Source organism: Tympanuchus pallidicinctus, unplaced genomic scaffold, assembly GCF_026119805.1.
Source record: "Tympanuchus pallidicinctus isolate F22 unplaced genomic scaffold, pur_lepc_1.0 scaffold3, whole genome shotgun sequence".
Taxonomy (NCBI): Eukaryota; Metazoa; Chordata; class Aves; order Galliformes; family Phasianidae; genus Tympanuchus; species Tympanuchus pallidicinctus.
The window spans coordinates 28,910,630-28,937,705 of NW_026294747.1; the positions used below are offsets into that span (position 1 = coordinate 28,910,630).

Genomic DNA, 27,076 nt, shown 5'->3' on the forward strand with positions numbered 1-27,076 from the left:
CGGGTGGCCGCTGCTCCTCGGCCCCGGGCGGAGGAGCGGGAGGCGGTCGGGTCGTCGTCCAGACCGGGAGCGCGGCGCGGCTGGGCACGCGGCCAGGCGTCAGCCGCTCTGGAAGCGGCTTAGAAGCGAGCCCCGGCGCGGGGGTAGCGGTGCCCCGGCCTTGCGGTGCCGACACTCGGCAGCCCCCGGGGCACGAGCCCCAACGGAGAGAAAGGCGGGGGGGTGGGACCCTCCGTGTCTGTATCGCGGGGAGCTTTGTGTGAGATGAGGAACACCGAGCTGCGGCTGAGGAGCCGGCTGTTAGTAGTGAACAGAATGAATAACTGCTCCGGCCAGGAATGTCCCGTGTAACCAGATTTCAGGTAAGGGGAGAGCTCCTGAAAATGAGCGAGGCAGATTCTCTACATAATGTCCCACTCTATATGACTAAAAGTTACTTGGGTGTATGAAACGGCCCTAAAGTAATCGAATTCAAAATAACGGCCAGTTCCTCTGCCTTCCCAGGCCCTTCCGCATTTGGCATTTTCTCCTGCAGAAAGCCAAGCATCAGAGAATGAGAAGAATACATCAGCCGATGGCATGTGTGGTGAGGGGAAATAGGAGCACTCTTGGCAGCCCGAAACCCTGGCTGGACCGGGCTCTGAACTGAGCCGCACTGTGTGAAACACATCAGGCTGTTGGCCCGGCTGATGCACAAGGCACCAGTGCTCTGCGGATCATCCCAGGAAATGCCTTGGGAAATTCTTGACTTAAGGAACAAGATAGCTGCAGGACTGTGTACGTTAGGGGGAAGCCAGAATGAGTGTCATCCCTTCTATCTTAGGAAACAGAGCATGCCATCTGAAGCAGGCCTTTCGTTATGAAGTGATTCATTGAAGAAAAACCTCAAGTGCCACAAAATAAGCAGAGAGCAGGAAACAGGGAGAGATGCTGGCAATGAGGAGGAACCTGCTAGGGTATAAAAATCAGTAGGAAAGAGAGCAAGAGGGAGACACTGACCCCACTTGGACAAGTCTAAGCGTCACCTGGTTTAGTTCACTAAGCCCTATATGTACCAGTGGCTTCCTGTTGTACACTTGCACAGAAGTAAAAGGGACTGTATCCAGACCTTATTGCTCTCTACGGCTGCTTGGAAGAAAGCTGTTGTAGAACGAGGGTCAACCTCTTCTCTCAGGTAACAGCAATAGGAAGGAAAATAATGGCCTCAGGTTGCTCCAGGAGAGGTTCAGGTTGGATATTAGGAAAAACTTATTCTCTGAAGGAGGGCTGAGGCATTGGAACAGGCTGCCTACGGAGGTGGTGGAGCTGTCGCTGGAGGTTTTCAACAAAAGGGTAGATGTTGCACTGAAGGACATGATCTAGTGGTATAGTGGGGATTAATTAGTAATTGAGCTAGATCTTAGTAGTTTTTTCCAACCTTAATGATTCTATGATTCCAGATCCCTGAATCCAGAGGGTTCTGATCAAGCTTTTCCTCATGAATCCCTAAGTCAAGCTGAGGTCATGTTGAAAGCTGAAAGAGAATGTCAAAACTGTTTTTACAGTAAGTGCGGAAGTTGGGGAAAGAATCCAGAACCACCCACTTCAAAGTGAAAAAGAACATCCTATGTTTATCTCTTACTTTATCCAAAGGTGCATGAATGAACCTCCCATCTTTTGTCAGAATATTCCCTATGAGATGCTTGTAACCTCAGTGAATGGGCATTCTAAGCATGAGATGCTGATTGATACTTGAAAAAGTGTTGGAGCCTGTGGAGCAGTGGAAAGCAATGATAATGCCTTCTTCTAGGACAGGAGCATGCCTATGAAGGTATCTAGTTTAGAAAGCAATATAGAAGATTACTTACCCTTTCTGAAGACTGGTAACGCCTCAAAAAGAGCTCAGTCTCTAAAGAGAGATTTTGGCTGCTAACCCTTAACTGAGAGTGAGGTGGGGTGGACCCAGGTTCCATCCCTTCTGATCACTCTTGCTTGCACATGGCTTGCACCTGAGCTCCTTGGGTTGGCCATGCCTTCTCACTTGGTGCTCATCCATTGGTTCAGGCCATGACTGAGCAATTCCCATACAGAGCCCAAAAAAACTCATAAAATTCCTCATGACTTTGAAAAATAATCAAATTGAGATCCAAATTTTTCAATTTGGACATGTCTTCAAATTTTAAAGAATGATTTTAGAAACTCAAACTTGAAGTATATGAATAAATCAGAAATGCATCCCAATGACTGAGGTCAAAATCTGGCCCATAATTTTGCCGTGTCCAACACTTCCAGGTTCAAGTTTTTATCACAGTGTTTAAACCTAGCTCTGTTGACCTCTGTGCTGCTAATACCAGTTTACATTCTTATCACTGATACTGGAATTTCCATTAGGGAAGGGAGGACTGACTTGTTGAAACAGTTCTAGGGGAATTTACCTGCTGTCATTTGAATGTGCTCAAGAATGTGAACTGGGCTAAAACAGGTACCAGCTCTATAGGTGTTTCACATCATGAATCTGTTCCCTTTCTTGTCACGAGTCTTAGAATCACATCCTTTCACCATATCTCTCTGGGGTACAAGGTCCTCTTTTTACTTCCATTGAATATTCATTGCAGAATATTTTACAACTCCAAAGCTTGTTAGTATTGCTTTTGCTTTGAGACTGCAAAAATTGTAGCTGGAAATAAGTAAAAGCCCCACAGCAAGTATTTAGGACAACATTGGTAATGATTTCACTTCTTTAAGTGTGGTCTCACTCCATAGTAGTCATTGAATCAGTCAGAGTTGATGCATTCATGTTACTCTAACGATTTGAAAAATTAATTTCTATTGCAGAACCATTAAATTCATTGGTGATACATGCAGAACTACTTTGACTTTTTCAGTTGCTATACAGAGAGTAATTTCTTTTAGTTTGTAACAGCTGTTCAAGTGAAAAATGCTGGAGTGTTTTATTAACTCTTTATCAACTGAACAAACTGATTTTCAGGACGAGAGTTGGAACCTGAGTGTTGATAGAAGTATGGATTCTAATCTATGGATCTGAATCTAAAGATAAAGCTTTTCTTGCCCTGCAGTGGCTCACTTTCTGTACTTGTTGGGACTGCTTTTCTCCTTTCTTGAAGCATCATCTTTCTCAGCAGAAGAGCTGAAGTCAGAACTGAGCATGCTGCCATGTTATACTGCAGTGTTTCACATCCACATGGATAATAGTAAGGTTCAAGAAAGCGAATAGCGTATCTGCTCTGATTGTAGTGTGCAAATTTGTTGAAAATAATCAGTCAGTGTGGTTTCAAGTATGGCCTCAATCCAAGGTAAGCCATGAAGAAGTGTAGTTGCTATTATAAATGAACCTTTCTCTAGATTGGATTTGTCTGGAATCTTTTTATAGTGCTATCACCTAGCACACAGAAGTATAGACTTTTTCATTTAAAGTTTTTAATATAGAAAATAGAATCTTAATAACCTGTCCCGAAACTGTAATTTAGGGGTAATGATCTGGCTGATTCAATTTAGGAATTTCAGTGGAACGGTGCCACTGAAATGCATGGTATTAAAATAATTCACAGCAGTTTATCTGTTCTGTTTTAGGCACGCAGAAGAAAAGCTTTAAAAATGTACAATATAATTTCTAATAAATGTGTAAAGTACATGAAGATAAATTTAAATATAGAAATAATGAGCAAAAGAGATTATGAGTTTGGTTGTTACTATGATCATCATCATTCCACAATTTAGCAAAGGTCTAAAAAGTTTTTTCATGCTGCGCAAAATTCCTTTGGCTTGCTTTCAGGGGGATTCATTGCACTTCCCATCTGAAAACAGACTTGGGTTTGCTGGTTATGTCCTTCCTCTGTTAAAGAGTCTTCAGAAGACCTTGTTTGTTTTAGGGTCAAACCTAAGCCTAAACAAAACTGCGAAAACAACTCGCAGTTTGGATTCAGTGCCTGAAGTTGGTTGAGGAAGATCTCACCAATTATGGCCTTCTGTGGCTGTGATCTGTTGCTGTTCCTGGTGCTGTCAGTAAAGATAATGATGGCTAGAGGCCAGAGGATGTAGGCACTTGTTGGAGGAGTGTGTATTTGAAGGCAGGACATAACCGTTCCCCAGTGACGTGGACTCCAGCTCATTGTTCTGTGGCAGATTCATCTCATGTCTCTGGAAGAGGCACTCTATGAAAACTAGTGTGAAAAAATTGCTTATACCAAAATACCTTGACAAGCAAACCATGCTTAGCGGTTCTGGTTCTCTTAGTGCGCAGGTGTATTCCCTATGCACAACACATCTGCCTGCATACAAAAATCAGATTGGATATTTTTATCTTTGAAGTATATGCTTTGAACATGTAATGGTAGGATTTTTGTACAGCATACAGTGTACATACAGTGGCATACAGTATTGTACTGCTGCATTACCAGAGAAGAAGTAAGGCCAATCAGTTGTCTTTAAGCCTTTTTCCTTAGATGAAATTTGCTTTTTTAAGAATTGTAATTTGAAGTACAAAGTGTAAACTGCTCCCCTACTGTATTCCTGAAACCAAGAACAGTCACTGTACTTCAACTCAGTTTCCTTTGTCTCTGCAGAAATAAAGAGGACAAAAAGCAGCATTCCCAGTGAAAAGACATCTTCATACACTGCCCTTGTCATCAATGGATCAAAGGTAACCTTAGATATAAGCACCTATTCTCTACCTTTGCAAAGTACTTCTAGCCAGTGAATCATTAAAGCATGTATTGAAATTCAAGCACATGGTAGAATTTCCTCGTTCTTGTTAAAATTCAGAGCATGCTTGTGGATGTGTGTTTTCAGATGTTCTGCTTAGTTGAGGTGAGCATAAGTACATGTGTTTATACATTTGCATACAGGACCTTTGATCCCATAAAGTGATTGAAAGCTGCTTATTTGCATGGCAGCAGTCTGTGACCCAGTGAGTTTCTATGTGTTGTAAACAAGCAGCTGCAGAGCTTATATTCCTTTTCGGGTAGTCACAGAGGAAAGAAGAAACTTCAGTTATTGTTCACCTATCAGAGCATCTTTCGTCTCCAGCATTAACCTTGTGTTACACAATCAGTCTGAACTTGATTGTACACAAGACAGAGCGTATACAGTTTACCCATGTTGTCCAATGACAGTGCTCTATCTCTGTGCTTTTCTTCTTTTAATTAAGCAAAATCAATCAATTAATCATGGGTTCAAAGCACTGCTCCTAATAATGCCTTTACTTAATATTGCATAATTTAAACATCGGAGAAAACGGCATTGAAGGATCTGTGCAACACACAGCTGGGTCTTGCTGACGGTGATGTGATAGAGAAAGTGAATAATGTATGTTAAAACATATTAAAAAGACTGTGCTGTCATTACACAACTGGAAAAAAAACATTTAAAGTAACTAACAGAAATGATGAATAAACAGTAATTTGTTCCTGGGAAGGAACTGTAATTTTCTACCAGGAAGTGATGTGCCTAGGAGTTTCTTAAAAGCCAGTTACTTAAAATTAAGTGCCTAGAAGGGACTGAAATAGAGAAGTAAAAAGCTTGTGCTATAATTTCTTAAGTCCCCTCCACTTGTCACAGTAGGTGAAGCTGTCTACTTTTTCACCTTTCATGAGAACTGATTGATAGAGCGTCCTTTGTCACAGTTTACGTGTGCTATGGACTTAGTCTAGATGAACAAATTAAGACAAATGCTGCTCTTTACTGCTGAGCTGCAAATAAGCAGTGCCAGCTTTTGGTCACTCCCTTATTCCTCATAAGTGTCTGCAGGGGTCTGACAGAGCAGCCGTTACACGATGCACACGTGTGGGTAACACTTTAGGAAGACTGGAAAAGTTCTGTCTCATTTTGAGGAAGGAGACTGAATAGCAAAACTGCTCACTGTAGTTATTTGCAGGCTTTTATTACAAACAATGCCTTGGGGGCTGGGAAGTAAGAAGTCTTGCCAACAGATTATTTTGAGCATATAAAATGATCTGTGAAGTTTACAACTAAGAAGCCTCGACACACCCCAGTTTAAACTCCCATGCACCCTACTACTTAATGGAACTGCAGCTGTGTGGTTTACATACATGAGATGGGAAACGCATAGAAGTTACAGGCACGTTTTTTCCAGTTTCTGATTATGCCTGGCCTTTTCTTTATCCCAGAGCTCATAACGGCAGCGTTGAACCCTGCAAAGACTTACTCATATGTCATTAGCCCTGTTGACTGAGTCACATGAATAAGACATAAATAAAATTCTTCAGGGTCAGGTTCTAATACTGCTCGATTTATGTGAGTCTGCTGTGACTCACATCTCCTAAATTCAGGTCACATATAGCATAATACATATAGCAATTTAAAGTTGTCTGCCAAATTGTTTCACATAATGACTTCTGGGAATGGGAGCAAGTTTTAAGGAAGTTGCATTTGCGGTGTTTGATGCTGCATTGTTGCGTGATCGCACAACATGTGAAGTAGCTCAAACCGTTCTGGAGAGGTTCATCCAGGAGATAACTGTGATGTGTAACACATACCTTCCTCTCTCCACTGCAAAAATAGAAGTCATCTTTCCCACCGTCCAGCTGTGACCATATTTACTTAAACAAAACTACTTAGAATATCTGAAAAAGGACACCCAGTAACAAGAGAGAAACCAAACTGTTTATGCTGTGGTGAGAAAAAATTTGAATGGCCCTTTTGAAGGCTGAAGATTTGGTCTTAAAAGATGAACTAAAGAACAAATGGTGATCTAAACAGTTCTGCCTAGATGTGTTTCCACTCAATATTGAAAAGTCCTCCAGGTAGCATCTGTGGGACACATTGGGGACTTAAATTTGCAGCCTAGCATATTATTTCATAGCTTCCCTTTGTTAAGGAGAGGCATTAGGTACTAGGAATGTAGACATCCAAATTATTTTATCCTTGATTTGAATAAAGTTGAGTTTGTAGAGGTAGAATTCTTTTGCTGTGTTTCCTAAGGAAATGAGGCATATGTGATGATGCTGAATGTCTATAGGTCTATATCTACATAGAAGACCACTTTCCTCACCTAATAACTTTGAATCTGTTTCCAAAGAGTCAAACAAAAATCTGTCAAAGAGTGGAAGTGTTAAGAAAGTTTTTGTAAGTCTCATGAAAATTGTCAGCTGTATAAAGAGAGACAACTCAAATTTCCAGATGTGACAGGCAGGTTATTCTGTAAAGCAGTCAGCTACTAGAGGGCCAGTCAGCTGCTCCAGCTGCTGTTTTTACTTACAAGTAGTCTCAGTCAGCCCCCGTGCTTACTTCCTTCTACCTAGACAATACGTAAGTGAAGTAAACAGGAAATTGGGAATAGATGGATATATGAGGTTGCTGTTATGAAAAGGAACTGGGATTGCTATGGACATCTCAGAGCAGAGAACTGAGATGGAGAGACATGCAACGAAGAAACACAAACTAATACTTGGTTGTATAAGAGATACTGTAGAAAGTATTTTAGAATGAAACCAGTAATGTAAGAGAAAGGAGTAGAAAATAGCAGAGATCTCAGATGAATGTCAGCCTAATCCAGTCTTCTGCAATTTACCAGGTTCAAGTCTAGCAGTCTGTCTAAGTGGTAATCGCCCAACCTGTAGTGAATCTTACATGCAGTTTGCTTATACCTCTCTACTTGTAAAGGTACTTCCATAATGCAATTTGGACTCATTTCTCCTTGTTCGTCCTTCTGCAGACACTGGGGCTGGTTGCTATTTCCTTACAAGCAATCTTTTACACTTGAAAGCCTGCTATCATGTCTTTCTTTGGTCTGCTAGACTAAACAAACCCCATTTCTTCATCAGTCATATTTTCTGAACCTTATTCTTCTCTTTGGACCTTGTCCAGCTTTTCTCCAGTGTTTTAGAAAGAGAAAAAAAACAGTAGCCAGAACTATATGCAGCATTCCAGTTGAAGCCTTATAGGACTTAGTGAAGAAAAATAATGACTCTTTTTAATATAGAGTAGTCCTGATGGCATACACTGGTGTAAGAGTAGCCTGTTTTTTCTTTCATTTAACCTTAGTTTTGCAGCAGTGTCATATTATGGATCTCTATTCCATCTGCAATTTAATGTAGGCCTCAAGTCCTGTCAGTGTTTTTTTGTTGTCTTGCCAGTTGTTTTCACTTTGTATTTGATTTCTTGCTCCTTGGTACAGGAGCAGACCTTTGTTGAGTTTCACCTTAGTTACTTTGCTTACAAGATTGCTGGTAGGGCAGAGCTCTTTGAATCTGAGCTTGACTGTAGCCAGTTTTACCAATGTATATGACAAATGAGAATCTGATAAACCTATCCTGAGTAAGCCAAGAGAGCTTATCTTTTTGGAAATTATTATCAGTATTACTTTATTTACAACAAAAGCATCTAAGAACGTTCTCATATAAAGAGTTGTATTATTCAATTGTGGGGATGAAAATTAGAGCTATTAGTACTAATAACAGTTTCAAAATGAGCCAGTGCAAGCTTTGCATCCTCACAAACCAGCCTTAACTAAAGCAGGCAAATCTGGCAAGTCTAATTTTCTGCAGAGGTGAAGGCATCCAAACTTGAAGGCTGTTCAGAAAAATACTGACCGAAGGAACCTTTCTGAAGGCATCAAGCCAAGGCAGATACTGGAACGTATTTTGAGTATCTATATCTACAAGTGCACATTATCCTGTGTCTTGGCAAAGTGTCTGAAGTAAAATATACATCCTACAGCTATGCCTATTAACTGCACTCTTTGTACCACAGCTGGTGCATGTCTTGCTCGCTCAGTGTGTGTGTGGAGCTAGCAGAAGACCATCTGCATTGTCCCTTTAGACAAATACTAAATCTTGCTTTTCAGTTCTGTCCCTGGTGGCTGGATGAAGCATTGTACTGCTTCACATTGGCAGTTTTTTTGTTTTTTTTTTTGCCAGCAATAGATGCTGCAATATGGAGATACTAACTGGAATTTTCTCTTAGGAGCTTTACTTGCCTGAAACTTCCCTTTGCAGAATGGTGCCAAGCATACTTGAAGACTGATTCATCAATATAGAGATACTCTTATAGATAGCCTAATGTTGCTTGCATATATGTGCATGTAGTATTCTTGCTCACATTCTTAGGCATGTACAGATCTAAAGAAAAGTCACTGTTGATCTGAAGAGTCTTAGACATTTTTATTTTCTAAATTTTTGCTTTTCTCTCTCATCACTGAATTTACTTGTCAAGAAAAAAGCTGTAGGCACTGTGTGAATTCCATCATACATATTTACCCCTTATGGCCCTTTCTGTGAACATACTCCATGAGCTAAGAATGCCAGCAAACCGAGTACTAGCTTTGTGGTTCTGAACAGCTTCTTGCTGTGCTGAAGAATGTTATTTAACATACAGCTCCAACAAAACCAGAGCTGCTAGAACATATTTCAGAATGCGAACAACAGCCAGAAACCAGGACTAAAGTACAGCTTTCTGTTCAATTACAGAATCATATGCAGATAAAACATGTCCATATTGTTTTTAATAAAGTACATATCCCCAAGGAGATATAAAGAGAGTATTCCTGTATTCCTGCTTTTAGTTAAAAATAGATAACAAGGTTAAAATCAGGAAGACATTTAGTTTTGGGATTAATAAATCAGCACGTAGCTTTTCAGTTCACCACATATTAGAAGCAGCCTGCCTACAAGATATTTATTTCTTGCCAGCAGTACTCTTTACAGAATGACCAGCCTATGAACAAGCATGAAGTCACGTTTAGTCAGAGCTTTTGGAAGACTGAAAGTAAGGAGGCTTTGGAATGTGTGATTGCCATGAAGAAGTAGGCATTTGACTTTGTACTTTCATTTTTTCTTTATTGGAAGATATTATTTGAGGTAAGGTAGCCCATGCAGGCCAGAGGGAAAAAACGAACAAACAAAAATCCTAACCCCACTGCTTTGGGTTACATTCTCTTTCCAAGTTTTCAGTAAGTGAAGAGTTTGTTCTTTGGTGCTTACTTTTGGCTGGAGATGGAACTCATTACTGAAACTTTAGACTATGGCTGGATGTATGATATATAATGCAAAAATAGTCATTGGTGAGACCAAATGATGTGAAAAAACTAATGCAGAACAGTGAATGGTGTTCAGTGGAATTTCTATCGAGACAATGTAAACCCATAAAATACTGTAATATTGTTATGAACACACATTTTTATCTCATGATGGGTATATCTGTAACCATGTGGCGTGTGCATATTTATTATGTAAAGAAATGCACATGGAAAATATAACTTGCTCTGAGAGATTTGTTTAGTAGCTACCGTCAGAGCTACATTGTTGCTTTCCTCTGATCCATTTATGCCTACAGTCATAGGCTCTATTTAATTTTCACAGCTATGAGTAAATGCACATGTTTTCTCACGATGTGCAACCAAACAGAATGCATTCCCGAGAGATCCCAAGGGGTTTCAAGTCTAAAACATTCAGACGAGTCTCCAGTCATAAGAATGCTTAACCAAAATACTGTAAAGGTCATTTTACCAGGGAAAGAAGCAAAGTAAACACCTTTTATGTACTAGAGATTCCTCACAGTCAGAGTTAGACTATGAAATAGTTTTAAGAAAGGAAGCAAACATGCACAGTGTAAAGTATTTAGAATGACAAGGCATTTTGTCTATCATTTCAAAGACTGAATCAGCTCCATATAGCAAAAAAAGAAAGAAAACAACAAAAAACATCCAAAATAAAAAATAACCCTGCAGTATTGCTTTAAAATTATTCTGGGGGAAAAAAAAAAGCTACTTTGAAGTTTCATCTTCACTGTGCATGAGAAGAAATAAGTGCCTTGCTGTGTAGGTAGCCAGGAAGTGACACAAGTACTGTATGTGCTTTAGGGTGTGCTTATAGGTGCATGGTAGAAATACATGTTAAAAACTGTCTATGGACTCTATTAGTGGAATGAATACTGTCAAATAGAGCATTAAGTGCAGTGTACTTACTGAAACTTTCAGAATCCGTGCTGCTGAGAATGTGACCTAAAAAAGTTGCCTTTAGACTTTTATATAACCTCATCTTGACCTGGCTGTGCTTCAGCTCAAGTTTTCAACAGTCAGTAACTTACACTCTTTCATGTGAACAGCAGGGAAGACTTTAGACTGAGGGACAGCAAGTAGAGAAATTAATCATCTAAAGAAGGGAGGAGGAAAAAGGATGAAATAAACGATGAAAAACACAACAGAATTACTGTGAAACTTAGTGACAATGACAGTAAGATTATTTTTATTGTTTGGTTTTACCCTTGGCCCCATAAAACTTTAATCCAGTCATGTGGGGAAAGAAAGTAGATTAAATAGAAGTTGTTCATACAAAAGAACATACACTAGAACATACTTTCCTAGAAAAGTGTTTGGGATAAGCACTCAGGAGGTGCCAAATGGGAGCAAATATTTGTTTTTGAAAAGAATGAAGAAAGAAATACAAAAGAATCCCTTTGAGATGGGAGGAGTATCACTGACAGTATGAATAAGCCTCCATTACTCTAATGGAAAGGTTACAATTGAGATTACAAAATCTCAATTTGGTTAGAAACCATCTTCTAATTTTCAGCTGTTGGACAGTTTGTCGTTTTGACAATATTTAGCTTAAATAGCTCTTTTTCATCTCCAGGGTTTTACCCTCAGAACCAAATGTGGTTCTGTTTTGTAGCCTATGTTGTATATATTCCAGGTTTACTTTTTGTATCATCATAGAAACTTTCATCTAGGCATTTGTCCTGGATGTAAATGATCAGATTGGTATACTGTCCCCCAGGCAGACAGGCCTTTGCAATGCTTTGTATGGCATCATCGATCTTTCTTAGCTTAGCTATACATAAACTGACAAATGCACACTGACATTTGTAATTATTTCAAATGGTATAATTTAGCATTCATTGTGACAAAGAGAAATATAGTTTACTATTTCCTCTAGCCATGAACTTTTTGACCTTACTATGGGATAGTCAATGGTTAAAATGCCATCTTTCAATTCAGTCATCATATGGGCCCTGAAAAGTCTGCTTGCAACAGTGGACTGTTCTCAATAACTCAGAAATTTCTTAATGAGTTAACAGCAGCAAGTGTTGCTCTAGTCTTCTATAACTCAAAGGATGAGATGACTTAATCTCCTTGCTAGACTGGAATTTAGAGAAGGGGCCCATGTGACATTCTCTGAACCAACCGAGTATTTATGCATTAAGTGTCTGAAAACTATATGCTTTTGTAACTGGCCAGCAAAGAAACTTGGCTTTTATCCCTGGTAAAGGATATTTTCTCCCTGGTAAGGGAAGTGATATGCTGAAGATAGAAGATGTAAGACCTCAGCTAGGTATTTGCTGCTTATATAGAGAAGGAATTTTGATTCAGCGTCTCATACAGGTCAAAATTAGGCTTAAAGAATTAAGATCAGAAAATGCCAGGCATTAACTAAAGCTTTTCTTGGTGAGGTGCCATAGATATTGTGGCTGATGATTTCCAGAGAAAGGTGAAATTCAGTCCCACACCTTTTCATTTTGTTTTCAATATTCACAGATTTTATGGTGAACTGTCTGCTGCCATAAGGCTTCTTTTTTTTCCAGAATTCTACAGGACATGTGCATTCTCTCAATCACATGCACACACAGCGTGTCACCATGTCACACTGGTTCAGCAGGAGTATGTTCATCAGGTGTTAATTTTTGCTCCTGACCATCTCCTTTAATTTTCATTCTGAAGAAATAGTGGAAGTAGTGAGGTTATTTCTGGACCAGCTGAACTCTTTAGGATATAGTCTGTGGCCCTGTTTGCCTTGCAAGAATCACTGAGCCTGAACTGAGTCCCACAGAAGTCTCCCTGAGTACAAGGACCTGGCATGCACAGTAGGCATAAAAACTAAAGACTAGTTGTGTGCCGTAAGAAATGGCAGTGGTGAAATGTTGCTTGGCAGATTATTTGAGCTGGAAAGAGATTGAGCACTGCTGCCAAGAAAACAGCAGAGACCAAGTTCTGTAAAGATCAGCCTGAGGTAATGACTGTGCCCCATTGGTGACTGGGAGTCAGTGTAAGGTCAATGTAAAGTTCTGTGCCTTGTTGAACTCCCTTCTCTTCAGCCTGTTCCTGGGTCCATGAACCTGTAGGACGATGCAGAAAACTTGCATCACAGTCAGTTTTAATATGGAGAGAAAGCCTTATGTTTTAAGTTCTGATAGCAGCTATGGAAATACAAAGGTGTATTTGGCTCGTTTATCCTATTTCTCTTCTGGGCTGCAGTATAAACTTAGCCTTTGGACAAATCATTGCCTGTACTCGGTGTGGCTTTTCATCTTTGTTATTTTGCACTAGGAATGTGTGAAAGGCCTACAGTCAGGATCTCCTCTCTCCCATTACTATTGTCCTTCAGTGCTTACTTTGAGAGTTGTGATTTTGAGCCGATTTATAGTTAGATTTTATTGTTTAAATTCACAACCAGCCTCACCCTCAAAATTGCCACTTGCAGTCTCATATCGCTAATTTTCTTCATCTTGGGAAGAGAAAAAGCAGATACTATGCCACTACCCTGGCATAGTAGATGGCAGTTGTCAGCTACACACTGAATTTTGTTACAGTCTTGTCCTTCCAAATGTCATAAAAACCAAACTTATTTCATTTTGTCCCAATGAGGATTTTTTTTCTGAGAGGCTGTTTGGACTCGAGTGTGACCGCAGTATTCTTGGCAAGGCATATAATAGACCTATAAAATGCCCAGATGTGAATGGCTGTTGGATAAAAGCATTAGTTTAAAGAATGGTTTCAGGGTATTCATAGAAAACTCTAAAAGTCATACCCAGCGGATTTTCACATAGTGGGTTTTGCATCACTGTCACAGTTTTCCCCATAATTTCCTCCATATAGTTCTTACGATTGTGAATCTTATTAACATATTTTTGTTTTTATCTGTCCTCAAGGCAGAAATGTGGAATGATTGGAATTCCAAAATGTTTTAGGTCCAAATAACACTACCGGGAAGACCGTGGAGAGTAGGAGTAAAAAAAAGTGCTTAGCGAGATGGGTAAGGGGACTGGGCACTCCTGGAGCTTTTTATATCTTAGCAGTGCTAGACTCTGCTGGGCCTCTCTGACATGTCTCCTTGCTGACATGCCAGTTTGGAGGGAGGGTTAGGATATTTTAAGAAAGGAGAAGAATTTGGTTTCAGAGCCACTTGGAGCCACGGGAAACCTCCCACTGGCTTCCATGAGCTTTTAGTCAGGACTCTGCTGTGCTGCATGGTTGTGTGTGACCCTCCACTTCTTGGCCCAGCAAGAACAGCAGTCTTTGTTATAGGCTAGTATGTTGTGCTGAATCACTGATCCATTTGTTACAGCATGCACAGCAGGACTGTTTGTCCAGAAGCGTGTGTAAACCGTAAATGTCAGATCCAGATTCAGCCTTTTCTGAAGTTCAGGACTGTTTCTTTCTGTCCACTGCACCAAATCCCTTTTGCCATAAGCCGTGTTTGTCTCTGTATGTCAAGGAGATTCCATAGCACTGCAATTGCTTATGTCACAAGTGAAAGCTAAGGAACTCAGCTAAAGAACTCCGTATTGCCCAAAAAAGTGAAACTGAAAACTATGAAAACCTGAAAACTGAGAACTCCATCCTCCCTCGGCAAAAATACCTAATTGTGAGATGATGTCTTAAATTAATTTTACTCCTGTGTCAGTGGATTTAGAAGGCAGAGCTGTGGGTGTTTTCAGTTTGCAGGCTAGTTGTTTACTAAGTCTTAGAGCATTTGCCTCTTCTTTGAGAACAAGCTAAAGCTGGGAGATTTAGTGCATTTGGCAGCTTCAAAATGATGATATATCTCCCATGTATCTATGCCCATGTATCTATGAAAAAAGAAAAAAAGAGAATATGACATCTGAGAACAAACTTTAGTTTGATGTTAAATTTTCACAAAAGTTTTGACAGAGCTGTCTCCTCCTGCACTTCTGTCCGTACTGGTAACTGCCTTGATTCTTGTTCATTTGCTCTTTCCCTCTGTGGGATCAACATCATTTATTATTAGCAACTAGTGCACATATTTTATTTTGCTGAAATCTTCTAATTTTGCTTACTTCATGAAAATTGACATCAACTTGTGGGGAGCTGGAAAAGAGAAAAGTGCCCTGTGATGGCATCAGCATGCATTCAGTGTATGGGAACTGCTGAGTCACGGCCTGAACCTCTGATTGATCACCTGAGGCGAGCCATGAGTCAGCCAGAGGAGCACAGCTGAAGGCAATTCACCTGTGCTGCAGGAAGGGGTGGAGCCTGGCTGCACCTCTCCTAGACCCATTTAAGAGCTGACTGCCAGTGGGGAAGGATCTCTTCTGGAGATCCCCTCTTCTGGTGTTTTTTGTGGGTTAGCCTAGTGTATGGGTAAGCCCTCCATTTATTTTCTCCTGTGATCTTAGTCTACTTTGCTTGACTTTCTTGTTCTTTTTTGTGATTGTAACATCTTAATATCTATTGATTATACAATTCAGTAAGTGAAATATGGCCTGGGTAGTCTGCACAAACACATCTTCGGTCCCAATTTTTTATGTTGGTACCAAAGTCAAAGCAAAGTTAAAGTTTGATTTTCAAACAAAGACAAATAAACCTTTCTACACGTGGCATCCTGTGTGCATGCCTATGGCCCCCTGACATGCAGGCAAGAGGACGTCAGGTGTTTCTCCCTTCCTCACAGCTTCCCTTTCCTTACTCTTCAGTAGGTCAGTTTTCACAAACACAAACTTAAAAGCATAGGAAGAGAGGGGTTGGGAGAAACTGGTGATTTGTTCGCTGAGGTGGTGTTGGGACAAGAATATATGCTAAAGCGTGTTTTTTAAAAAATATCTTATGTGGTGAAATGTAGCCAGATGTAGCTAGGAGAAGTACCTTGCAACTTGTCAATAAGCTGGTATCTATGCTGAACGGTGGCTGAGAGTTTAAATAATCAGCACATTGCTCCAAAATGTTGTTTATCATGTTTTATTTTCACACCTTCTGTGGTAACCTTTGTGTTAGATTACTCACTCAGAATGTTGGTTCTGTTTCCCAGTCTATGATATTTATTTGCTTACTTTTAAATAAACACCAAAACTGTCACTGATCGGTCAGATGCTGGTGCGAAAGCTCAGACCCTGAAATGTTCCATTCTCTCTGTCAACTGTCACTTAAAGTGGACTGAGAAGCCTACAGGATGTTACTGCTGGTTGTCAGTGAAGTTTGAAAATCTGAATGCGTTCGGAGTGTTGAACTCCTGAGTGAGTCTTAGAAGAAGCATAATCCTGACAGTATTTGAGATGTTGAAACTGTTTAATTTCCTCTCCATATCAAGCTGTTCAGCTTGTTAAAGTTGAATGTGTATTTCAGGAGATGTCTATGTTGACATCTATGAAAAAAGACTGTAATATTCCTGAAGTCTCTTGCTATATATATAGTTAAATATTAAAAAGAAATTATCTATCTCTATAAAATATTTAACTGGCATATTTTTGTGTCATATAAAAGACCTTCCCAAACAGAACGGATTAATGCAAACCTTCAGTACAATTTCATGAATCTGCTCTGTAAAGAGCTACAAAACTTGTAGATTACATTGAGTGCATGACAGCAAAATGGAACGTTTGAACTACATCACACTGAAAATACAAAAGTCATAGAAATGATAGATGGAAATTATTTGATCATGGAGTTCTTCCTTTAGCATGGCACATGAAAATCCTTCAACATATCATTGTAATGATGAAATTATTTGTTTTCTCCCCTTTAGGATACTGCACTATACATATAAATAATCTGACAGGAACTTCTCTAAAGCTCAGTGGGTGCCCTTGAAATTTTGTGCTCTCTTGAGTAAAGACGAGGCAAATGAATACAATAAAACTGAGCTTTCCTAATGCAGGAGATTTTTGCAAATCTGATGACTAAAATAACCTTCCCTAATCTCCCCAAAATTCTTCTGCTTGCCAAAAATCTTCCCAACTAAACTTCCCATAAAATTAAAGTAGCAAATTGTTTAGAATTACTTTTCACAGGCAATTTCTCTGATTACTTCAATGTTGTAGTATCAAATATTCTTCTAATTGAAATATCATTTGAAGAGATGTGGGAACTTTGTTTAAAGGTCCACACTAAATGAATTGCTATACCAACAAGATGCAGACTTTTCTGCTTCTGTTGTCACTTTCAAACTTACATGAAGTTTATATAACATGAAAATTCAAGCCCATTTTTATTACATGCCTGGAACTCCAAATACTTGGGCATCACCTTGCTTTTGAACGCAGTATGGTTTAATGGAAGCATTCTAAGAAAATTAAAATTTGCTCTTCATGAAAATAGTTATCTGAATCACTAACTGAATGGAAATTCATTAACAAGAATCCAGAGAGTGCTTCCCTGTCAGCTGGCACTGTCTTATAATAATACCCATTGTAGAACTAACACATCTTTCCCTTAGTACAAAAACTTTTTTTTGATTAAAAAAAAAAAAAAAAAAAGGATGATCTCAATAATGTATCAAGGTCTTAAAAATGATACTCTGCACTTAATGGAAAGTGGGTAATAATTCTGGTGGTTTATTTCTGTAGTTTACCATGACTAACTTCTGAGCACAGTCCTACGAAGTGTTAATTCACAGCCAAAAGAATTATTTTTTAGTACTACTGTGTCATGGAAAATTCTGCTACTGTGCACTGTTAGGCAGTGCTACCATCTTCCACAGATTCTTGTCTGCTTAATGAATCAGTCCCTGGATGACTTAAAAATACATCTAGGATAGAAGAGCTTGTGCTACATTAGAAGTGTAAGTTGATAATACTGACAGTTATTTTGTCATAATTGGTGGATATGCTCAAAATTACTTTTAGAAATTGAGAAGACCTATCCATAAACCTTCCTGACTACCCAAAGATAATTTTGGAATTGTTTTCTAAAGGGATCCAGAATTGTTTTGAACAAGGAGAGAGTCACTGAAATTAGTGTGGTAAATGGTATTGGAAAGCTAGCATGTTCTGAGCTAAACTTGACTGTTTTTACCCCTGAAAAATATAAAGCAAACATAAAATAGAAAAAGAGGCTGTCTGCCTACTTAGCATTCCATTATCTGTAGAGTGCTGTGTTAATCTGACAGCTGACCTGGTCCCATACTACCGTATAGTGCCTGGTGGAACTGCAGTTCAAGGCTCTGCTCTTTGCTTCCACTCTGGCTTTGTGCTTGGTCTCTTAGTTCTCTGGATTCTATCCTCCTCCAATTCAGCAGCAGTATTACACATGCTCACGAGGGAATCTTTGTGTGGCTTTTTTGCAAGGAAAGATAGGTTGCCTCATATGAGACCTTGTGTGTGGGAGGAGTGCATAAAAGTAAGGGATGATTCAGAGTCGAGTCCTTAGAGAAGTGAAAATGTAGCAGCAGACTGCTAAAGCCCTGGCTGGGCAAACTGGGTTTGAATGTGGTAGGAGCCAGTGTAACAAAAGCCAGAGTCTGCTTGTTGGTCTTCCCATCAGACCTGCATCTGACTTCCAGCCTTTAAAGCGCTAAGGGGCTTTAGGGAACAGCAGAAGATGAAAATAAAAGCCCTAATTCTAAGTTTTGAATGATTTGGGATTATTCCAATTGCCATAGTAGTTGCTTGTTTTGATGTTGAAAAGTTTGGCTTGGTAGTGTCTTGTTTTTATTCTTTTTTTTTTTAATCATTATTAATAGTGCACGTAAATATTTCCATGAACTGCTTTGTAATTTGCAGTTCAACCTCATCCCTTGTGTCAGCTTGCATTTCCAAGACATGAATATCTGCAGTACCATAGGAAAGCAGATGATGTTACAGATTTGCTCAGGGACAATCAACATTAAGAGACTCATGAAAAGTTCCCAGAGGAATTTGGAGAAATCCCAACCCTTTTCTTATCCAGTAAATTCCTAGGTGTGCTTAAGGCTACCAAATCTTTTGTAAGGCCTCATAGCTCTGGAAGAGCTATCAGTGAACAAATCTGCTTGCCGCAGTGCCCATTTGCTGCAAAGTACTTCTGGTTATTTTATGGCTTCCCCATATCCTTAGCCTAAAACAGGAGGACGACTGGCGATATCCCAGTGTCTGTCACACAGTATGTTAACAATGGTACACAAAGGTACATAAATCCAGCAGAAGAGATGTAGGAAATCTCAAACAACTTGTATGACTGGTATAGCCATTTCGGAGGTAATAATTGTTTTCACAGCTGTATAGAAAAATCATGTGCAGATGTAGTTGTCTGTATTTGTCACTATGTGCTTCATTAAATCAGGCTATAGTATTAGATGAGTCATTGTCTTCAGTACTAGGCTTTATTCTGAAGAGATGATGTTCAAATAAATAAACGTGTCAAGATACTTTTTCTGTTGTAGTGAAGCTAGGTTCTTGCAATTTCCAGTAATTTGTTTTTCCTTACAGACAAGTCCATTGAGAGTAAAGCATACACCACCAATATTACAGTTTTGCGTATGGATTTAATTTGGGGGCTTAATGTGGAGGCTAAAGGGTGAATGGTATGAGTATTTGGTCTTCTCTGACTTGGTGACTTATTGAAGGCAGGAGATGCTTTGTGTGTTACCTAATGTAATAGTTCCAGCTAATGTTGTGGAACCAACCAGTGCATTGTGATTCAGCAATTTATAGAATATTAAAATAACTCAATTTTTGATTTTAGATAATGCTGGAGAGTCTTGGTTTTATCTTCATTTTCAGTGAGTATTTTTTGCAGAGATGCAAGAGGTTTTAAAGGGTTCAGTCAGATCCACAGGTCTGGATCTACATTAATGAAATACTCCCACCCACAGGCATGAAACTCTACAAATAAATTATAAAATAACTGACAAGTTAGATGGTGGTAGAACCAACGCAGATTGTAGCACATCAGTAAATACTTGCTCAAGAAAAAAATTCTTATCCCCCTGCCTTGGCTTAGGGTCTCTTATCGCCAAATGGTAGAAGTCAAACTAGTGAAAAATATCTCATTTGAATGGACTCCATCTGCTAGGAGTTGATGTAATTCTGAACTGCATGGAGTTGTAGCATGTGCATTAAATAGAAGACTGACCAACCAATACAAATCCTTGTTTTCCCAAGATTCAAAATGTTAGAGGGACAAAATACAACTGTAGCAAAAGTCTGGTTGGCTTAAGCAGGAGCGCTCAGTCTGTCACATCAGCACAGCAGCACTATCATATGATCAGCCAGCTCTCTAGTTTGAGAATCAGACACAGGAGAGGGTTAAGAAGACAAAGGTTGGAGCAGAAGCAGTGCAAAGGGTGGTGTAAATGAGCTGGTCTGTCAATTCAATGGATAGCTTATGAGTTGCACAGAGAAGTCTGCCTGTTCCCACCTTCTGCCCCAGAGACTTACTTGTGAGGAACACAGTGAGATTTGCAAGTTCTTAGATGTATTATGGAGTTGGAGACACATAAAGATAGTGAATTTGAACTCAGTATTGTTGTGTTTTTCTGGGAAGTCTTTTCTTAATCAGTGTAAATGATTTCCATCTACAGCAGAATTGAATCCAGACCAGAACAGAGGATCTCAGTCTGCTCATTCTGTAGGAGGGCTCAGATCGGGATATGGCTCCAGCCTTTTTGGCTTAAACCCATTTCTTGTCTGTGTTGTGGTTTTATGAGTTGATATAGCAAATACGTGACATTTGCTCTCCTTTTTTCTTCTCTTGAATTTTTTAGAAAGATGAGAGTTTCCACTGTAGTAGCATAAGGCTGAAAACAACTGAAGAAAAATCAGAATAATAATGGGCATTTTCTGCAGAAAGCTCCGTGTCTGGAGAACAATAATTATCTACAGCCTTATAAAGATTAAGGATTTCATGGACGTTAATGCACAGACATTTGTGGTTGCTGATGGAGCGATGCCTTTCGGGGAAAAGCACAAGCACAAATACAGTTTTCTCCAGTGGATGTTACAAAGTTATGATGACCCTTCTATATTTCAGGAGTTTCTAAAGGGACTAGCACAAAGAAGCAGTCTTTAGGCTAAAGAGTCTCAGTGCAGTAATATGAAAGATCAAATTGAGTTCAGACAAGTTCATTTTGGTAGTCATGTGGAAGCATGAAAACATCCTCTAAAAATGAAGCTTAAATCACAAAAATGATTCTTTATTGGACACACAGTCCTGATGTTTTTAGTCAGATGGAGATCTGACTTTGATGCAGAAAATTTATTACTTAGAGACTAAATACCACTGATACCATCTCTCCATCTGGGACAGAACGGTTTCTTTAAAAATTCTTTTTCTAGGTAATGTACTCATCTGCTCATAGCTGCAGAGAGGAAGTTGTTTGGATTCTGGAAAAAGTCTTCAAACAGAAAAATGCATTACTTTACTGGTGTTTTAAGAGATGGACAGTATTGCATTGTAAGTGGGATTCATCATGTCTAATTTTAGACAACTAAAAGCTAGACATATAATCTAAATTCTCTGGGCTTCCCTTCAGTGAAATAGAAAGAGATGGATACTTCGAGTGACTGTTTCATCTCTGAAAAAATTGTCTAAAATGGCTGGAAGGACTTGCTTGCTGAGGGGTTGTTTCTTTCCATTGATTATAGGGTTAACATGGAAATCTGGTATGGTCCAGACACCTACATTTTAGCTGAATTGAATTCCTCCCTGTATGTTCCCATTTCAGTGTGTAGGGGGCAGTGCCTTGGTTGATGCAGATGCTGTGGAGGGCTAATATTGAAGCAGGTTAGTCAGGAGTGTGAGTTTAAGCATTTGTGCATCAGAAACCAGTGATTTCACTTAAAATGTCAGCAAAGGTAAACAAATAAACAGGACTGTCCTAAAGAATGTATGGCTCTCCAGACTGAGCAAAAGGACCATTTACTGACCTCTTAAAATTCCTCAGAGTAGTGACCCTGTTTCAAAGCTAGTGGTTAAACATAGTCCCTTGTCATTTAATATTAGCTAATAATTTTAGATATTTTGGTTTCTAAAACTGCTTACAATACTTTTAATATACTGTCAGCATTTGGGCTTTTTGTTTGATGTTCTTGTATATTTTAACCCGTATCCCCTTACTGGACATTAATTGTCATAATTCATGCTATAGGGCCTGTCCATAATCTGTCCCAGTGAACAAGTTATTTGTCATGTGTTCAAGCCTTTGTGCTGGGCCTTTGTGCACATTTGAGGCATAAAGAAGAAGGAAAGATGAATACTGCAGAGACTGATTTTATTGACTTATTTGCATTTCTTGGTAATAAGCAACAGGTGAGAAATCTTCTCTCCCTTTCTCCTCAGGGTATTTTGAAATATAAACAGATTTTTTTTGTTATTCTTGCAGAATGCTTTTCTCTGTTGCTTTATTTCCTTCGCAAGATGTCGGAAACAATTAAAAAGAAGAGGGACTGGAACAGTTCCCTTCTGGCTGGAGCCAATTGCACTCATGCTACAGTGACCTGGCTCTAAATGATTCTTTGCTGCCAAATATCTTAGATAGCCATCTAAGTCCAGTAAAGAAATGCTGCAGTGTATGCATAGGCCTCCTATACGCTTCTAGGGCATCTGCTAGGGCACCTGCCTGAAAACCACAGCAGCATTGAACTGCTACAGTTGAAAGGCTGGTTAACACTGTAGCCCTCAGAACCTGTTTTATAATAATGTTATACAAAATGCAAAGATATTATTCTCAGTTATGTATTTATCTCCTTGATCCGTCTATTTTGAGAATGGAATTACGTTGTGTTGTATCTTTTGCATTAAGTTGAAGCTAAAGAAACCATTTTGGTTGCTTGTATTCTTAGAAAAGGGTTTGAAAGACAGTGAGCAAATGCACATCGATCATTTTTTCTCTTAGATTTGTGTGCGTGCAGGATTTGCACACCGTGCTGTCATTGGCACATATGAGTTAGTTGCTATCTGCTACGCTTCAGCAAGTAAAGTTTCTGTCTAAAAAAAAAAAAAAGCAGAAATTTGCAGTAGGAAGTAAAATTACTAAAGAAAAAAAGTGGGGTAATTTTGGTGAATGCTTTAAAATCCCTTTGCAAGCACTGTAGGAAGTACCACTGAGACATCATACACAGTTAGTTACATCCAAATTGTTGGTCTTAGAGCATTATATTTGAGAATAAAGATATATCCCAATTTAAAGGAATGGATGCATCGTAATTCAATTAGATAGCTTTCCAGTGTCAAAGGAAAGCTTTTGGATACAAAATAGTCAGATGGGAAAGGTAGGAAATTATAGTAATGCAGTGTCATATTATGCATTTTTTTTCCCTAGAAAATATTTTATATTTCCTCTTATGAAGTTGATTATATAGCTCAGTATTCACTAAGATTGCTTTTAGGCACTATCATTTTTTCCCTACAGAGAAAATATCAATGTGATAGACTCATCGTACTATATCTAATAATACTGTCTTGTGCATGTATCCTCATGTTTTAGATGACCTTAGCAGAACAGTATGGCTTTATACCAGCAGAAGATATCTTGCTTTTATCTGAAATCCTAAATGCTGGATCCGTTTGCTGGAAGTCAACTAAAGAGCTGTCACAAGTTCAGTTATCATATGGATTTCTTTTTGTCACCCAACACTTTCACCGTAGAATAACTGAGAGAAAGACAATAGTTGTAATAGCTTTGAACACTTCCCAAGAAGCTAATTTATTAATGTTCTTTTCTAGTAAGACCAGGACTTGATAAGTACTAGTAAGTGGCATGTTCTTTAGAGGGATCTGAAATGCCACCCCTGTGGTCCATCTCTAGGACACATTCTAGGACTTTTAGGTCTTTGCTATGTGCTAGCAAAGGCAGAAGGATTTACCTGCTTGAGTCAGAGGAGATGTGGTAATGCTCTGCTTCTTGTTGCTACTAGTGAGTTCTCAGTCTTATGTATGTACTCAAAGGTGGATATTGTCCTTAGTAGAATTTTTCAGTGGGAAAAGATAAGCCTACAATTAAATTTCTATGCTTGATTTATTATTTCAGCAAGTGTTTCATATAAAATGTAACTTTTCTTTTTGAGATTTATTATTTCACCTGTCTTCAGATGAGAATGCCAACCTGTTATCACTGGGAATGATAAAGTGTCTGGTTTCATTGCAGCTCACATAGCAAGCTAACTTTGATGGCCTCCACTGAAAGTCTTGTGGCTTTGCACAGTAATACTTTGCTATAGCTACCAGGTGCTTCTAAGTCTCTCATGTCTGCTGGATTTAGGAGTACTAGTACTTTTCCCCTTGGAACCACTTGGTGCATGCCTGTCCCTTAAAATAGGGCTTATGATAGGAATTAACATGATGGATAAGTGAGGGTTTTCTAGAAGTAGTTTATTTTCGTGCCTGGATGAACATGGCACATCCACGGAGTAACTACTAATCTACTGATTTTTTTATGCATAACTACCTCTTGCCAAAATGTCAACACTGGTTATGAATTTGAATACCTATTAGGAAACAACACATCTAGACTGGGCTATGTAATCTTAACTTGTGCTCTTTTTTTGCATATGCATTTCCAAAGGTTTTTATTATTGCTAATGGTCCTTTTGTTTCACTCCAAGCAAAATCAAGAATGAAAATACTTGAATATAATTGCAGGAAAGCATATATCCAAGACTATTTCACAAGCAAATGTGAGTGGATACTTTTCCAGGATCTGATAAAGAAAGCAATTTTCCTCCTTCCTGTAATGGAAAACATCATTGTTAGTTCTTAATTTGGTCCAGGCTGGTTTTTTTAATTTTCGTTTAAAGTGCCGATTACATGTGATTTTATAAAACTAAAACTAACTATGATTTTATAAAACTAATGGGAGCCATTTCTTTTTCGATTAATTTGCACTTTTCAGCTTTTGCAACAGAAAATATTTCCTGGGTTTCTCACATAAGTTAAGTGAAGATAATTATCTTTTCTAGACAGATGTTTTGAGAGCTCCAAAGCAATTTACAAATGACCAGAATGTTCACTGAAGTGTTTGCATTCAGAATGATACTACAAAATTACAATGGTACAGAAAGGTAGCGTTTGTTTCCTGACAGTTGACTAGAAAACTATAATTGCTCTCAGAGAGCATTTTATGGCCTATACTAGATTTTAAAATTTGTTATAAAAGAAAGGATGTCCCTACACCCATTACTCAGTCTGTAGGAGGGGATTAGCACAATAACACAAAAATAGGAAAAAGTAAGAGAAGCATGTGAAGTAAATTAAAAAAAGAAACCAAGAATGTATTGTCCAGCTTTTCACTTTAGCATGTATTAGCTGGAGGATGGGATCTCAGTATAATAATTCTTGTGTGTTAAAAGTGCTTTTGGCATCTGTTCCTTATTGATGAGGAAAATATTTATTGCCATCTGGATTTCCAAATTTATTTTTTTGATATTACTTATCTGGAGTTGCCATAGGACATAAACAGCTGGATTAAATTCCATCATGTTGTGTCACTGTGACTCATGGCTTTTTTCTTATCTATGAAAATTTATTGTTGTAAATAAGCTCTCAGTCTTTCCCTTTCTGAAATACTTTACTCTTCTGTGGAATTAATACTCTCCCTCTTACACTTTTTCTTCTTTTTATTGCTCCTTTGTCTTTCAATATTCTAATTCCTTCCCTTTTTCTCTCTTATTCTCCACTTAGCTCCACAAATGCTAAGAAGCTTTATAGACTGTGTTTCTGCCTTATCAACAGGACCTAAATATAAATTTAATATTGCTCAAACAATAGTAACGTATCTATAATGTAATGAGTTGGTTAAACTTAATTTAAGCTTCCCAACTGAAATTTCAGTCCACTTAATTGAAAATTAACCAGATGACAGTGAGAGAGGGCTGATTCCCTGGTGTCATACAGCTAAGTGAATGTATGAGAAAGGGAACATTTTATGGATATTAGATGAGTAATTTATTCTCTCTTCCAGCTGCGGTTGAGTGTCAAGTAGTTCTGTATTGGGTTCTCATGCCCATGAGCAAAAAATTATTTGCCAAAATATATTAGCCAAATCTGAGAAGTCATAAAGAGTGCTAACTTGGCAGTATTTCTTGTCTGATAGGCCAACATCAGTGATTGCTGTTGTAAAAACGTTTGTGTTATAGAACGAAATCATGCACACAGCACTTTCTTTGAAACTGTGGCAGGTTTTTTTTTCACAAACTGGATATTTTAGGAATACCAATTCAGATGTAGCTGGAAGTCTTTCAAAAATGTAGATTCAAATTTGCCTTGGATTTTGGGTCAGACCACAGCGTGGTCATTTTGTGCACATTTATTTCAAAAATGCTATTTTTTCATTGCCAATGGCAAAAGCTAAAAGGAGATTCCTTGTTTGTCTCATGAAAGGGGACTTCTCACAATGAAAATGATTATTGTTCCAGTGCAGATTTTTAGTGCTTTGCGGATATTTGTCTTCCAAAGATTTTGTTCAAACTTTTGGTCCTTCAAAGCAACATGCAACGTACTGCTGCAGACATAACAGATACTCTTCTGACAATTCAGGACTCATATTTAAAGACAAGATTGAGCAAGAGGTATTTCTGTAGGTCAGATGATACAAGACGGGAGGTTGGGCTTGGATTTTTGGGTCAGGAATCCTTGGCCCGTGTTTGCCTCTCCTCCACGCTTACAAAGGTCAGTAGCTCTGCAAGTTTTTTATGGGCTCTGATGGGGCCTGGGTGTTACCACAGTGCAGTCAAGGCATCATATTAGATGTGTAAATAGGGAGGAGGAGGAGAATGCAGGAGCAGCTCTGGAACTGTTCACAGAGGTCAACACTAAGGCATAGAGGATGTGGGCTCATTCTGGCCAAAGCCAGTCTGACCGTACCGAAGTTTGTTGAGGGAAGATGTGGAAGAACTGACTGGGGAGACAAGAGACTGGGGGTAGATATATTATAAAGAAATGACTCCTTATGTCTGTGGGAGAAGTGGGCCAGTAAGAACAAACTGGCATCAGATACATTGATATAAGGGGGTGAATGAAAAATTAGAGGACTTGTGGAAGTAGATACATGATTGAAATTTTTGTTAATCTAGCATGAGCATTATGCAGTGTTTTCAAAAACAGCCTAAAATTTAAAAATTGCACTGCTCCTGGAAATATTTTCTCCATGTAATATTTTGTCCATGTAGTATTTTGAGAACTTTCAAAGCCCCTTAA

The 27,076-nt window shown here is 38.8% G+C and overlaps 1 long non-coding RNA gene across 1 annotated transcript in view; it reads left to right on the plus strand.

Moving 5' to 3' along the window:
• Positions 1–201: 201 nt before the first annotated feature.
• The window catches only part of LOC128086620 (uncharacterized), a 218,427-nt gene continuing 191,552 nt past the window's right edge, over positions 202–27,076 (plus strand). Inside the window, exons 1-2 of the long non-coding RNA XR_008209440.1 lie at positions 202–362; positions 4,563–4,639. This is a non-coding gene — a long non-coding RNA (uncharacterized LOC128086620). The remainder of the gene's footprint in view (positions 363–4,562; positions 4,640–27,076) is intronic.